We start from the raw sequence: 15,358 nt of genomic DNA, 5'->3' as shown, positions 1-15,358 counted from the left end.
TAAGGTTGAACCACTGCAGTCACATGACTGTTTTAACGATGTCTTTAGTACCTTTCTGGACCTTGAAAGTGTTGATTATATTGCTGTCTATGGACGAGTCATAAACCTCTCTGATTTCATCAAAAATATCTTAATTTGTGTTCTGAAGATGAATGAAGGTCTTATGGGTGTGGAACGACATGAGGGTGAGTAATTAATGACAGAAATTTCATTTTTGGGTGAACTAACCCTTTAAGATAAGACATACAGTGTATAGAAATATAAAACTAAATGATTAAATGCATCATTTAGTCAATATATAATAATACAGCCTGCTAAGCAAACTTTACAGAGACAGATGTCTAAAACATGACCTGGATTTAGAAGTGTGAGTATATAATAGAACAGGCTTTCTAGAGTTTACAAACAACTGGAAAAGTCGTGTTGCCTTCGGATATCGTTGTGGAATCAAGGCCTTTAGAAACACTGGAGTAAATTATGTTTTGTTCAAACAAATGCTTCCAATATCTGTCTCTCAGTATCTTCACCTGCCCATCATTCAGAGCCGTCACGCGTGTCTAGAGCTGAGAGTAACTGAGTCTGATGAGGGCTGTAAGCGTGTACCTGCTCCAGAACACATCCAGCTGAAGCAGCATTGATTCAGTTCATTATGTGTACAGCAAAACCAATTTAGCTGAAGAGGCTGAGCTCGACCCGATCGCATCCTAATCCCTGATTACTGCCCTGACCTCCGGTGAACACTCTCTCCTGCCCTCAGAAGGGAACACGGCGCTTCAGGTCTGGGCGTATTTCCACTGTGATGCGGGATGTTGGGAACACATTATAGCAGCTGCTGTGGCTCATTATATATGCGCTGATTAGTTGCGTTATAAGTTGATAACATGTAAACATGTGTTTTGTACAGGACGAGGTGACGTTCAGATGGGGCATTAGCGTCAACTGCGTTTCAAATAAACACCGCCTAAAGGTTCAGCTGACGTGAACAGAAGTCGATGCATCATTGGCTGGTGTTTTCTGTCTTTACAGCCACACACACACCATCATAAACACACACCAGCTCAAATGAGCTTCAGCTGATTAACCACCGGGGCTAGTTGTCACACGGGGAGACTGTGAGGGTTTGAGTCATATAGTGATACATTTCTGTTTATTTCAAACTAAATTATTTTAATATTAATGCCACTGTCACCTTTGTCTTGTTTAGTTGGGTTTAAAAACACTTCATCTCCAGTAATATTGTTGATTTGACTGGACTGACACTATCAGACGAGAACAAAACTTGAACTGAATTGATCTGAATAATGACTCTGTTTGCATCATTGATTCTGTTATTTTCCTGTTTATTACTGTGAAGCTGCTTTGAAACTATCTGTATTATAAACGCTGCAGAAATAAAGCTGACTTTACATTTTGGCCAATGAATGAATTCTTTTGTGTTTTCTAATTAAGTTTCTGAAAAATTATTAAAAATCTTGTAATGCATTGCTGTAGATCATGCATTTTTTTGTTTGTTTGTTTAGATAGTTGCTTCAAACAAGGTATTCTACTTAAATCTGTGTAATAACCAGCAGGTTCCCACTGTGACAACTTACCCCATACAGTGTGACAACATGCCCCGCTGTTCAATGAGCATCTTTTCGCCCCCTGCTAATATCAGGGGAAATGTTAAACAGGTTTTGTAGTCAATGTTTATGTTATGTTTATGAAATGACAGTGTGACAACATGCCCCGCTGTGGAGTTGACATGTGTTCAATGAACTGCATCTCCAAGTAAACAAAAAAAAAAATGTTCTGAGATCATTTTGCTGACAGTTATGAACATGAATGTTCTCTGAATGCTCCAAACCTCCAGTCTTGGTTGTGTAAACATGATTAAAGACCAGAACTTTGAATGAACGTTCTAGTAACGTTCTAAGAACATTTGTTCATAACCTTGCCAGAACGTTCCCTGTCAGCTGGGTCTTTATTCCTGTCCAATCAGGTTTATGTCTATACAGAAATATATAATCATGCACAGTGTGACAACATGCCCCGGTCTGGTCGGCCCTGCAGCTGCGGTGAGTGTGAATGTGTGTTTTTACTCTCCGGCCTCGATATCATGAGAGAAGCAGGTGAAAGTGAATTTGGGTCTGACAGTTTTTATAAAAAGACTTTTAATCCTCTACTATGATAATGACTTTTAATATTTGCTTTTCAGAAAGACACAGAGCTTGTTTTACTGGTTTTGTTTGATTGTGACAGTGTGTGCGTCGGTTCACTAACCGGACCCAGAACGGAGCAGGTTTATTTGTTAATCCAACAAACATTTCCTGTTTCATATTGTTCTCGTTGGGTACTGTGTGGCAAACGCAGTCTATTTTGATTTGCCCAATTTTTCTTTTGCGTATTTATGGATTTACTGAGTGGAAACTCACAGACACGGAAAACACAATTAGAGGAATATTTGTGCTCAAATATTGGTCTTGTATTGGGTCTCATTCCAGCAAAGTAATTATTGAATTTGTGGGATCAAACAGGGCGGCGCGGGCAGGTAAATACTGTCGGCCGGAGCCGGAGACTGTGAGCGAATCAAAGCATTTATGAGTTTGTGTTTCCTTCAACTCGGTTTATTATTATGAGCTTATTATGAGACGAAAAACACATGAAAGAGAGAAAAAGTGAGCAAATCCAACCTGTCCACATACACGCTTACTAACGTTCACATTGAGTTCTCTGAGTGTTCAAAACGTCCAGCTTTTAAATGTTTTAAAGACATTGGTTATTCAAACATTAAGGGAGCGTTCTGAAACAAAACTAACATTTAAAATGTTTCAGGTAAAAACACTCCATGAATGATGTATAAATCATGTTTTTGTGCTAACATTTTGAGATCATTATTAAAGACCAGATAACTCTGAATGAACGTTCTATTAATGTTACTGGAAGAACCTTGTCAGAACGTTCTGAGAACGGTCAGCTGATGCTTCGAAGCAGCTCCGGATCAACAGGAAAACTGTTCTGGACTCAAACGAGTCTTTCATACTCAAACAATCGTCCCGTAGAGACCGTCATGTTGCTGTAGAGTCGTGTGTTCATGTGTGATTCTTCATTGCTGCTGGTTTAGAAAATCATCAGCATCTGAAGTTAAATTGTACAATAAATCATATTTGGAAAAAAAATGATACTTTTATTCAGCAAGGATGCATTAAATTGATCAAAAGTGACAGTAAAGACATTTATAATCTTACAAAAGATTCTATTTTGAGATGCTGATTTTAATGATGCTGAAAATTCAGCTTTGATCACAGGAATAAATTACACTTTACTATATATTCACATAGAAAACAGCTGATTTACACTGGAATAATATTTTACTTATTTTACTGTATTTTTGATCAAATAAATTCAGCCTTGGTGAGCAGAAGAGACTTTCAAATACGTTAAAAAATATTTCCAACCGCAAACTTACAGCGTGTTCAAGCTATTCATTATATTTGTATATATGTTCCCTGGAACTAAAACAGGAAATCAATATATAAATAATGAAAATGAAAAGAGATTTAATTTAAAGAATAGACCATTTTTCCCCATTTTAATGTTGCATATTACAGTCTTTTAAAAAAATCCTTTAGTTTGTTGTAATGAATGTGTGTCAGTGATGTGAAGCGCTGGAGAATCAGACGAGGCGGACGGTTCAGTGAATGTCTGCGGTTGAGCGTTGACTGGATGTGAAGCACACGAGGACGAGAGTGTGCGTTTCTAACATAGACGACTGCTGCACCCTACAGTTAGCAGGCAGATCACACCCTCACATCTACACAACTCTACACAACTCTACTCAACAGCCCTGTACACTGAACACAGCACAATCAGGAATCAGTCGCTGATTGAATCACTAATGATATTTAAACATTTATTCCCATTTCCAAACCATTTTAAAGGGATGCACAGAAAACAAATACAGAATATGTTTATGGATGAAAAATCTGACATCTGACAGGACTGAAAATGTACATTTTTATAGTAAATATATATATATATATATATATATATATATATATAAATTATACTCTGCCCTAAAATATGTTTGTGTGTCAGTGAATCATCAGTAATCACAAAGAACTTTAAAGAACCCTGATGGAATGTAAAGAAATCAGCTTGTTTTTCATCAGATCTGATGTGTGTGTGTGTGTGTGTGTGTGTGTGTGTGTGTGTGTGTGTGTGTGTGTGTGTGTGTGTTACACAGATGAAGTGGATGTGGTTTGGGATAGAGAGGTCATGTGAGTGGACATCTCACGGGTGAAGAAAAGCCTCAACAAGTTCACAAAAACCACCGAGCGCTGCTGATCGCCAAAATAAAAACAGAAACACTCTAATTAACACTTTGAAACTGTATTTCTCTGTTATAGTTTTATCTCTATTCATAATGAGATTTTGGAGGCAAAACCTTAAAATCTGCTGGTGTTTTTTGATTACCAGTTTAAACAGAATATAAATGAGCAATACTGTGATAAACTTTCAGCAACGATCAGCAGCACCAAACACGCCCCCGTCTGCCATTGGTCAGTCAGACAGATAGCCCCGCCCCAAACTCATGTGATTGGTCACTCAAACAAAGAGATCACAGAGTCAGTGTTTCACTACCAATGAACGTTGAAGTGACACTCAGATGATCTGAACATCTGCAGCAGCAGTGGATGGAGATGAGTCTTCTGTCCTCTGTCTCACACACACACACACACACTGACACACACACACACACACACACACACACACACACACACACACACACACACACACACTGACACACACACTCACGTCACATACCTGCTCTGATGTCATCTGTGTTTCCCTCCGGACCGACAGAGATCCCACATCATCCGACCCGCCACAGACTCCACAGGATGAGTTTCTCACGCTGCTCTTCCTAAAAATAAAGGTTTGAAGATTTTGAATATTGCTGTGGTCACGTGACCTGTTACACCTCACAGATCATTAACAGTCTATCAACACTTACAAACACTGTGACTACTATTTGATCAAATTAGTAACACTAAATTCTGATTGGATGAGCTGTTTGAGGTCGTTATAACACACACTGATGCTGCATTGCTTGGCAACTGTATCCACTACAGCTACACATATTATATTACTTGGAATTATGATTATTATTAATAATAAATGTTACTTTTTTGTATGAAACAGAAGTTGCGCTCGTCTTTTCTCCTCTATTGTGTCGTATATCAGAGTGAAACGCATTGCAAACAAGAACAAATGTAGGGCGGGGCTTGATTTTGATTGGATGGTTGTGGTTTGCTATTGGTGGATCTCATGTGAGTGACAGGTTGCCCCGCCCTCGTCATCAGAGAAGAGAAGAGATACTGCAAGAGGGAGGAGAAGATATTCTGATTCAAGATTAGCAGGAACATGAATTTAACACAATGATGTGCACCGATAAATCATTTAGAATAAACACTGATATTCCATTGTCCATTTTGATTTCATGGAGACTTTAAAATTGGCACCAGTACTTTAATAAGCTACAATAACATTTACATTAAAGCAACTGTTAAATTAAAATGAAGATCTTATTATTATTTATTCACCCTCATTCAGTCAGAATCTTCACGCAGATCTTTTGCTCTTCGACAACATGATGAACTGAGAGAGATTCTTCAAAAAAATCTCAGGAAACGTTCTCTCAAGGTTCTCTCAAAGTTATGAACAAACGTTCTTCCAGTAACGTTAACAGAACATTTGTTCAGAGTTATGTGGTCTTTAGTAATGTTCTCAAAACGTTAGTGCAAAAATACTATTTATACATCGATCATGGAGTGTTTTTTTTTTTCCTGAAACATTTTATTTTGACATTTGCCTAATGTTTTAAAATGTTACTTGTTTCAGAATATTCAAAAGTAATGATCCTATAATGTTCACAAAATGATAAAATGGAATGTTTTTAAACCATTTTAAAAACTGGACTTTTAAACATTCAGGGAACATTTAGAAATAACGGGAACGTTAGCTAAATGTTCTTAGAACATATTTTTGTGAACTGGTGGTGCTCCACAGATAAACACAATGAGAGAGAGAACGACAGAATCCATTCCTTTAAAATAACATGAGATCTGATGATAGAAACCTTCTCTACATTCTGTTCCTTTCTAACCTTACAAACCACATGAATGAGATCTGTTCAGTGAGGTGTGTTCTTTTGTGATGTGTGTGTGTGTGTGTCAGAGAGCTCATGGTGTGGACAGAAGCACAGATTGCAGTGTTGACAGTGAATCTGGGCTTTTCTGTGAGAATCGTGGCACCTTCTCGTTCTCCCTCTCTCTCTCTCTTGTTTTTGGCATAACTTTCTGCAATCTGTGACGCGATCAGGCACCCGGGCGCTCCACACACACACACACACACACACACACACACACACACACACACATGGACAATAGAATAGAAACACACAGCAGCACGATTACTGTACACCATCTATCCGTCTCACGTACCGTTTGTTCTGATCTGAACGCTGAAGACACTCATGAATACGGTACAAACGGGTAAATAATCTCATTCTCTTTTCTCTGTTTTCACACTGTAGTGTCGACTGCGCTCAGTCTGATGAGAGTGTGACGGCGGATATACTGGACAACGGCAGAAATATGAACTGGTAACCTGAAAATAATAACATCTATATTAACTGGTAATATTATTTAATATTAATAAATCAATCTAACTAAATTAAAATGAACACATTTTACAGTGTGTCAAGAGCTGGAGATTCTGATATACTGTTTACATGTAATAAATATGATCTCAAACAGGAAGATCGTGTTATTAGACGTGTTTGTTCGAATCAACAGTTAGTCGTTTACTAGCTGCATTAATGATGAGCATCACGTGTTTAATGACTAATTGATTTAAATTAATATATTTGGTTGAGTCAAATGTCATCACATTTTGTTTTTGTTCCATCAAGTCACAATAAATAAATAAATGTTATATATTAAACAAAATAATTTGAATACATGAACATTTATTTAAATGATATATGTATATAAACAAAATAATCCAATGAGATTTAGTGATATTTACTGGGATGAAAATAGGCATTACTACAATTTTATTTTATTTTATTTTATTTATTTATTTTTACATTAAATTACAAGTAAGAAAGCTGTTATATTACTGTTACTCTAATATAAAAATACTCATATAATCATATAAGACTTTAGTCGCCCACTGCTGCACTTATTATAAGATTGATCAAACAAAACATTTTCTCTGATATATGGCAAATATGAATTTTATCAACATTTGGTATAATTTTTGTTGTTGGAATAAACAACAAAATCAACTTTGTGTATTTTCTGTATCCTGGAAATGTACTTGGAAGTGTCTCAAATTGTGATACAAAAACATCCAACTTCACATGAAATGAAGAGTTTAATAAAATTCATATAATATTAAACTCCTGAGGTCGACAACCGACATTTTATGAAGCTCCTCCTTTCACTGACCAATTAAAAAAAGAAAAAAAAGAAAAACTTTTGTACTCTATTCACACAAAATACTAAAGCATGTCGGCCGAGACCTGCCAAACTCCTGCTCTTTCATGACTTCACGACGGGTTTAAAGTTGTGAAGATGAAGCGTTTGGACGAGGACGAGTCTTCTCTTATCTTTCTTCTCTTCACCCTCATAATCAGACGTATCGAAGTGAAGTTCTCACTCCAGAATAATCAGCTTCCATCAGATACGGGCCTGCTGGCCGCGGGTGAAAGCATGCGGCGCTGCGATCTGCACATTAGCCGAGCAGGAAGAGCCGCGCAGCTTTAACATCCTAATCAGGCGTCCTCACTGAGACTATTGTCTGCAGCGCTGCAGAAAACACTTTATGGGAAATGAATGCAAATGCTGCAGGATGCCAGAAACATTTCACACAAATGGAGAAGTGCTTCATTGCTGTTGACAGTGGTCCAAAAGCACACGCTCTGAGTCTGTGTGTGTGTGTGTGAGTGTGTGTGTGCGTGCGTGTGTTTGGTGCAAAATACAACAATAAAAGCAAGGCAGGGAAAAGGTTCAGGACTGATGCGTCTCGTCTTCAAAAAAGGAACGGAAATGAAAACGTTCAGCGAGACCACCAGTGTTTTCTGGCAAAGTCTTTTGCGTATTTGTGTATAAAAATCTGCTGCTTTTGATACTTGCAGTCATTTTGCAGCCGAAGTGATTCAGAGGAAACTAAAGCATTTTTCCGAGCAGGTGTTTTGGAGTGTGTGTGTGTGTGTGTGTGTGTGTGTGTGTGTGGTTAATCAGGAAGGTCAGAACTTCAAAGTGAACATCTGGCTGCAGAATCTGTGCTGTTATGAAGCTCTAGAGAGTCTGATGTCTTTCAGACGCAGTGTGAATAAGTGTGAGAATTGTTTCTGTGAACTCAAAACCTGCCGGAGCTTCACAGAACATTCACAGTCCAAAACCCGCCGCGTTCAACGTGACCTGAGCACGACAGCGATCCGCAGTTCTGACACTGTTTTCCCTTCATTTCCTCCAGAGGGATTTTATTAAAGAGTTTTATTAAAGAGCTCCATGAACCACATCAACATTATAAACTCAAAAATAACATGCTTGAAAATGACAAAAGCCAAACTGTACTTGAATTCATGATGCATTATGAAGAAGACAACTGATTTACAAAAAACTACTGAGAATCATCAAGATGATTGTTAACACTCTACTACAATTTTGCATATATTAATAATTATAAAATCTCATGAGACAGTACTGAATAATTACCATATTCATATACCACTGCAAAGTATACCATTATATACAAAGTACACTGTACAAATAACCGTGGTAATACTTTTTAGCACTAACCCAGCTAACGTTCCCATTAAGTTATGAAAACTTTATTTCTGAATTTTCTCTGAACGTTCATAACATACAGTTTTTAAAATTTTACAAATGCTTTAAATTAGAGAAAACATTCCATTATATCATTCTTCAAACATTATGGAATGTTACATTCTAACAATTAGTAACATTTAAAAAAAATGTTACATGTATGTCAAAAACTAAAATGTTTCAGAAAAAAGTTCCAAATAATGTTTTTGTGCTAACATTTTGAGAACATTAGTAAAGGATTAGTTCACTTTAGAATTAAAAATTCCTGATAATTTACTCTCCTCCATGTCATCCAAGATGTTCATGTCTTTCTTTCTTCAGTGGAAAAGAAATGAAGGTTTTTGAGCAAAACATTCCAGGATTTTTCTCCATATAGTGGACTTCACTGGAGTTCAACGGGTTGAAGGTCCAAATATCAGTTTCAAAGAGCTCTACATGATCCCAGATGAGGAATAAGGGTCTGGAAGAGAAACCATCGGATATTTTTGAAAAAATAAATAAAACCACAAATGCTCGTCTTGCACTGCTCTGTGATGCTCCACGCATTACGTAATCATGTTGGAAAGGTCACGCGTGATGTAGGCGGAAGTACCGATTCAGTGTTTACAAAGTGAACATCAAAGACTAAGTCAAACGGCCTTTACAAAAAAAGGTAAAACAACGATGTCGGACGATTTTGAAGTTGGAGGAGAAAATGAGATGGAGTTTTTCACACATGACCTTTCCAACATGATTACGTAATGCGTGGAGCATCACAGAGCAGTGCAAGACGAGCATTTGTGGTTAAAAAGTATATATTTTTTTATTTTTTTTTAGAAAATGTCAGATGGTTTCTCTAGATAAGACTCTTATTCCTCGTCTGGGATCATGTAGAGCTCTTTGAAACTGATATTTGGACCTTCAACCCGTTGAACCCCAGTGAAGTCCACTATATGGAGAAAAATCCTGGAATGTTTTGCTCAAAAACCTTCATTTCTTTTCCACTGAAGAAAGAAAGACATGAACATCTTGGATGACATGGGGGTGAGTAAATTACCAGGAAATTCTTTGAGAACCTTGACAGAACGTTCTGAGAACATTCTCTGTTAGCTGGGGTGAATCTAAGAGTTTAATATCATAAAGTGAATCATTAAATATTTAGCGTTGACTCAAACACATGCCTGCATGCGCGTCCACACACACGAGCGGAAACGAGCGCGCCGCAGCGTTGCGTGTCTAACCCGTCTGCCGCTTCTCAGATCCAGAGATGATTTCATATTCGAGTGATACGAAAGCATCTGGTGTTCCCATAACAGCGGCGAAATGCGCGTTTACGACGCGAAACTCTATCTGGTGCCCACCTGGACGACAGGACGGACAGGTGGCACCTCTGACTCCAGCAGCTCGAGCGTGTGCGCGCCTTCGCACGAGTGCACGTGTGTGTGTGAAATGAGCGCGTGCTTTCATCTGTGCGCGTGTGAATGCGAGAGGTTAGTTTTGGATCTATTAACACCTGTCGTGCTAAAACTCGCATAGCTGGGATTGTAAATCAGCTCCGGGGAGAAACGTGTGCCAGAGAGAGAGAGAGAGAGTCCGGCCTGCCGGTTTCCCGTTCTGCTGCCGAGCGCCAGACTCTCTGTCCAGCGAACCTCTGATGCTCTGGCACTGATTCCAGGTCAGATGTAGAACACAAACTACAGCACGTTCCTCTCACCACACCTGCGCTCAACAACTGAACTCTGCTGCTATTAGCAGCCGTTCATATCAGACACATGGCATTAGGAGATCATGATGAGAGGGAGTGAAAGTAGAAAACACAAAGACTGAAACAGAAGTGTCTGTTTCTACATGTGCTCCAGCTGACAGGAACTTGCTCTCAAAGTTATGAACGTTTTCCAATAACATTAAGAGAACGTTCGAGTTAAGTGGTCTGAAATAATATTATCAAAAGTTAGCATCAAAAAGTTATTCATGGAAAGTTTTATTTGGACATCTGTTTTTTTTTTTTGTTTTTTTTTTTTCAAATGTTGCTACTTGTTTCAGAGAACATTCACAAGTAACATTCCTATAATGCTTCCATTCCCCAGAAATGATGAGATGGAATGTTCCATTAAAGTCTCCATGAAATCTAAATGGACAATGGAATATCAGTGTTTATTCTGAATGATTTATCGGTGCACATCATTGTTTTAAATTCATGTTCCTGGTAATCTTGAATCAGAATATCTTCTCCTCCCTCTTGCAGCATCTCTTCTCTTCTCTGATGACGAGGGCGGGGCAACCTGTCACTCACATGAGATCCACCAATAGCAAACCACAACCATCCAATCAAAATCAAGCCCCGCCCTACATTTGTTCTTGTTTGCAATGCGTTTCACTCGGATATACGACACAATAGAGAAGAGAAGTGCAACTTCCCTTTCATGATGACTTTAACATTCAGAAGTAATGTTTCCATAACCTAAACAGGAATGTTAGTAAAGCATTTATTGAATGTATTTTTGTTATTTTTGTTAACAGTATACTGTAAAGGGATTTACAAATTCTTTGTACTTCTTCTAGGCAAATAATGAAAAATAACTTCACTGTGAGTATATCAGGGCCTTGAATTGCATCCAGTCTCTCGTATGTCACGTGTTCACGAGTTTGAGCACGAGCAGTAAGTCGCTGCTGCAGTTCACTTATCGGCCACAGGTGTCGCTAATAACAACAGTTTCTGAATTCTACATAAAGTATAGCCAGTTTAAGACCAGACTTACAAAAATAAGACCTTTTTACACAGAAACATTATTAAAAAATGATTTCACAAACATACTTTTCATATTTCCATAATAATTTTCATAGTTTTTGTGATCCTTATTTTATAAAAAATTATATTAATTACTGTTCTCAATCGTGATTCTCATTACTGTCATAATTACTCTAAATATAAAGTCTTTTATTATTTAAATCAACATGAATTAAGTACATTTTCTCACATCACAGTGATGTTTTTTCATGAAAATAAAGTCAGTGCTCTTGATTGGTTTCATGCGATTCACTCTTCTGCACATTTGAAATCATTTATTTATTTGTTGATAATTTGAAATTTCTAATATTTCAGCTTTACGCAGCATCTCAATGATTTTATTTTAGTTTTATTGTATGTTTCTTATTAGTTGGGATCCTTTCTGGTGGAGTGTGTAGAGAGTGTTTGGGGTGTAAACAGGGCTGCTAGTGGCTCCTGCACACACACACACACACACACACACACCCACACCCACACCCTGAGGCCGCGACTGTTTTGCACACGTATTCAGACTTTACATAATTGTGCAAAAATGTGAATTAAACTAAATGAACATCACCATCTAAACCTGTTTCATTCAAAGCAGCTGAGATCCTTTCAAACGGAATAGGAGCTCTGAGTGTGTGCTGGTGTGTTTTTTACTCGACAACCCGTTTTAATCAGCTGCACAGAACAAAGAAAATACTAAGAATTATTTTGTAGCAAAGTGACATTTTCAGGCCAGTATGCTAATGCGCGTCAGACGTCTGTAGGTGACTCTCGCGCCGTTAATGACCGAACAAGAGAAAAACCTTCCAAACTCAACGTGTAAATCTGTGCCATCTTCACTGCGGACAGAAAACTCCAAAAACTGCCATTAAATATCAAAAATGTTCCTTCACACTGCGTCTGGACCCTTTTGTGGGCACGGTTATAAATATTTCAGTATTTGGCACAGTAAAAAAATGATGAATAATATTTGTGGATGAGAATTTGCATTCAACTGTTAAATTAAAAATTAATTACTCACATACATAAAGGAACAATAAAACTTTGAAGCCTCCGAGATGGCAAAGTTAATTATTTCCAATTAGGAGCAAAATATCTTCAGAGATATTTCAGACCTTTTAATAGCATGGGATGAACCGCAGACAGAATAAAAGACTCTTTGTTGGTTTTCCAGCGTGTGAAAGATAGCACTTCATATCCAGAGCCTGCGCACCACACAATTAAAATCTATAATAAAGTATATTGGAATATGGAGGGAAGTGTGCTGATCACATAAGCTCATATTTAACATAAAACACACAGGCGCGGCGTAATCAAACGGCCTCATAATGTGTTTGGCCTGACACTGGATTTCTGTTTATAAGCTGGAGCTTCATGGAGTCGCGTGTGTCTCGTGTGAGAGCTTATACACGTTATACTTTATTGTCCTTTTCAGGAGATTTCTATGGTGGACGAGTGTGTACGGCATCCGTTGACTTTACACACTGTGATTTATGCACTCCATGCTGTATTCATTTAAATACAAGCTGAGATGAACAGATAAAAACATACCTGTTCCTCAAGGATTGAAAAACACCCTCAGAAATAGCCTGTGTGATGCTGTCCACATGAGTGTCACCGCCTGAAAATAAACATATCAAAACACCATCAGGCCAGAGACATGGACAAACCAACCTCAGTTCTCAAAGAATCATGAAAGGGAAGTGCGTCTTTTCTTTTTAAGTAGTTTATTAACAAAGTTATGTCAGATGGTTGGGAATTAGACACTCTGAATACCTATTGATAACAATTCCTAAAAAGCAGCTGGTTATTTTGTGTCCGTCTCTCTCTCTCTCTCTCTCATGTCTTCCGCTGATAGGTAGCGTTCCATAAAGCCGCGTCTCTGAATCCAGCCGTTCGTCCGTGTCACTCCAGATCTGTCCTGTCTCACCGGCACGGCCAGAGTGCTTTTTGATGAAGTCGTTCATAAATTTTAATATAACGTGTATGAACTTGATGTACGGCCTCCCGGCTCATTAATATTGGAAGGGATCACCTTATGAAAAATAAAACTCTCTGCTTGTGAAGAGCCGGTGATGTATTACACGTGTCTGTGAATCACGTCAGCTGGAAATATGATGGACAAACAGGCCGCGTGTGACAGAATCTGACAGAGATCAGTGCCGCAGCTATCATTATAACTTAAACAAGGTTTGTCGCCCGTGCCGCTCTGTCTTCGGTCCATCCACACGGATCCTCAGTGACGGATTCAGCAGCGACTCCACGGATCGAACGAATCCATAAAACACGTAAGAGACTCAATGAGATTGACATCAGTGTCAGAGCCAACAACTAACAAACACACACAGAACACAACAACATTTGGGTACAGTTAGGCTGTTTTGTATTAAAGTAATTTTATCAATGCTTTTCAGGATTATTATAGTTAACTAAAACTGTATAAAAATCATTTTTGTTACCTAAAAAACTTTAACTGAAATAAAATGAAAAATTAAAATTTAAAGCACCATTTCTCATTTTTTTTTATTTAGTTGAACTAAATAACTAAAACTGAAATAAAAATTATTAAAAAATTAACAAAAAACACTCATTACTAAAACTTTAAAATAAACCTGAAAAATAATAAACAATGTTTTTATATAAAATTAAAAAAAAAAAAAACTAATTCAAAATATTAACAGAAACTATTAGGGGTGTGACATGATATCGTGCCACGAGATTAAAATGTGACAAGATTTCTCGTCGAGGTGAAAAGCTGTCTTGTGATACTGCCATGACGGAAAGTGAGGGTGAAATTAGGATAGAATATGCTTTCCACTGTCGTTTTGCTTTTTATAGAAATAAAAAACATTTAATTCAGTTGGATAACGGTCGCTTCAATCCCAATCGTCTATAGTGCAGCAGGAGTTCACTGATCACGTGACGGGAGTACGGCGAGATGACTGACGAGACCATGGCGGAGGATTCGTTGCACAAGAGCTTAAACGTCTGATGAATGTCTTGTATTGTAGAATGTGCGCTCAGCACTGCCACTCCCTATTCACAGAGTATGCGTGATCGTGAAATTGAAAGCGAAAGTAAAACGCAAATGTGCAGATATAGATATTTGCATAATGTTTCTTTCTTTATGAACTATCAAGTTTTGGATGTTTATCGGTGCACATCATTACTGTTTTAAATTCATGTTCCTGGTAATCTTGAATCAGAATATCTTCTCCTCTCTCTTGCAGCATCTCATCTCTTCTCTGATGACGAGGGCGGGGCAACCTGTCACTCACATAAGATCCACCAATAGCAAACCACAACCATCCAATCAATTCCCCACAGACAAAATCAAGCCCCGCCCTACATTTGTTCTTGTTCCTGAAGCGTTTCACTCAGATATACGACACAATAGGGGAGAAAAGACTAGTGCAACTTCAGTTTAATGCCGACTTTAAACCAGCTGGCGATGGTGTTCTGGTCTTAGCTGGTTTAAGCTGGTCCTCCAGCATGACCGGCTGACATGTGCACAAACCCCTCAAAAACCCTCCAAAAGGCTGGGAGACCAACCAGCAAACCAGCTTAGGCGGTTTTCAGCGGGGATTACAGAAGTAACACGGGTTGTGTAGAGCAGAGTATATGTGCCTCATGTTGTTGCCTTTTTGTGTTTCTACGAGTAAAGATATAAAGTTACATTCAAAATGTGTATTTTTTTAGACCATTCAGCCAGTCATTCATTCAA

At 38.1% G+C, this 15,358-nt stretch overlaps 1 long non-coding RNA gene across 2 annotated transcripts in view; it reads right to left on the bottom strand.

Annotated features, from left to right (window-relative positions):
- Positions 1–15,358, bottom strand: part of LOC127514915 (uncharacterized) — a 125,311-nt gene that overhangs the window by 86,693 nt on the left and 23,260 nt on the right. For both annotated transcript variants that reach the window (XR_007930736.1, XR_007930735.1), the window contains exons 2-3: positions 13,186–13,255; positions 4,807–4,906 (exon numbers count right to left, since the gene is read on the bottom strand). This is a non-coding gene — a long non-coding RNA (uncharacterized LOC127514915). The remainder of the gene's footprint in view (positions 1–4,806; positions 4,907–13,185; positions 13,256–15,358) is intronic.

The sequence above is a fragment of the Ctenopharyngodon idella genome, chromosome 6 (genome assembly GCF_019924925.1).
Source record: "Ctenopharyngodon idella isolate HZGC_01 chromosome 6, HZGC01, whole genome shotgun sequence".
NCBI classification, from domain to species: Eukaryota; Metazoa; Chordata; class Actinopteri; order Cypriniformes; family Xenocyprididae; genus Ctenopharyngodon; species Ctenopharyngodon idella.
Note: the sequence above shows the minus strand (reverse complement) of the source record. Positions and strands in the feature narration are given on the sequence as shown.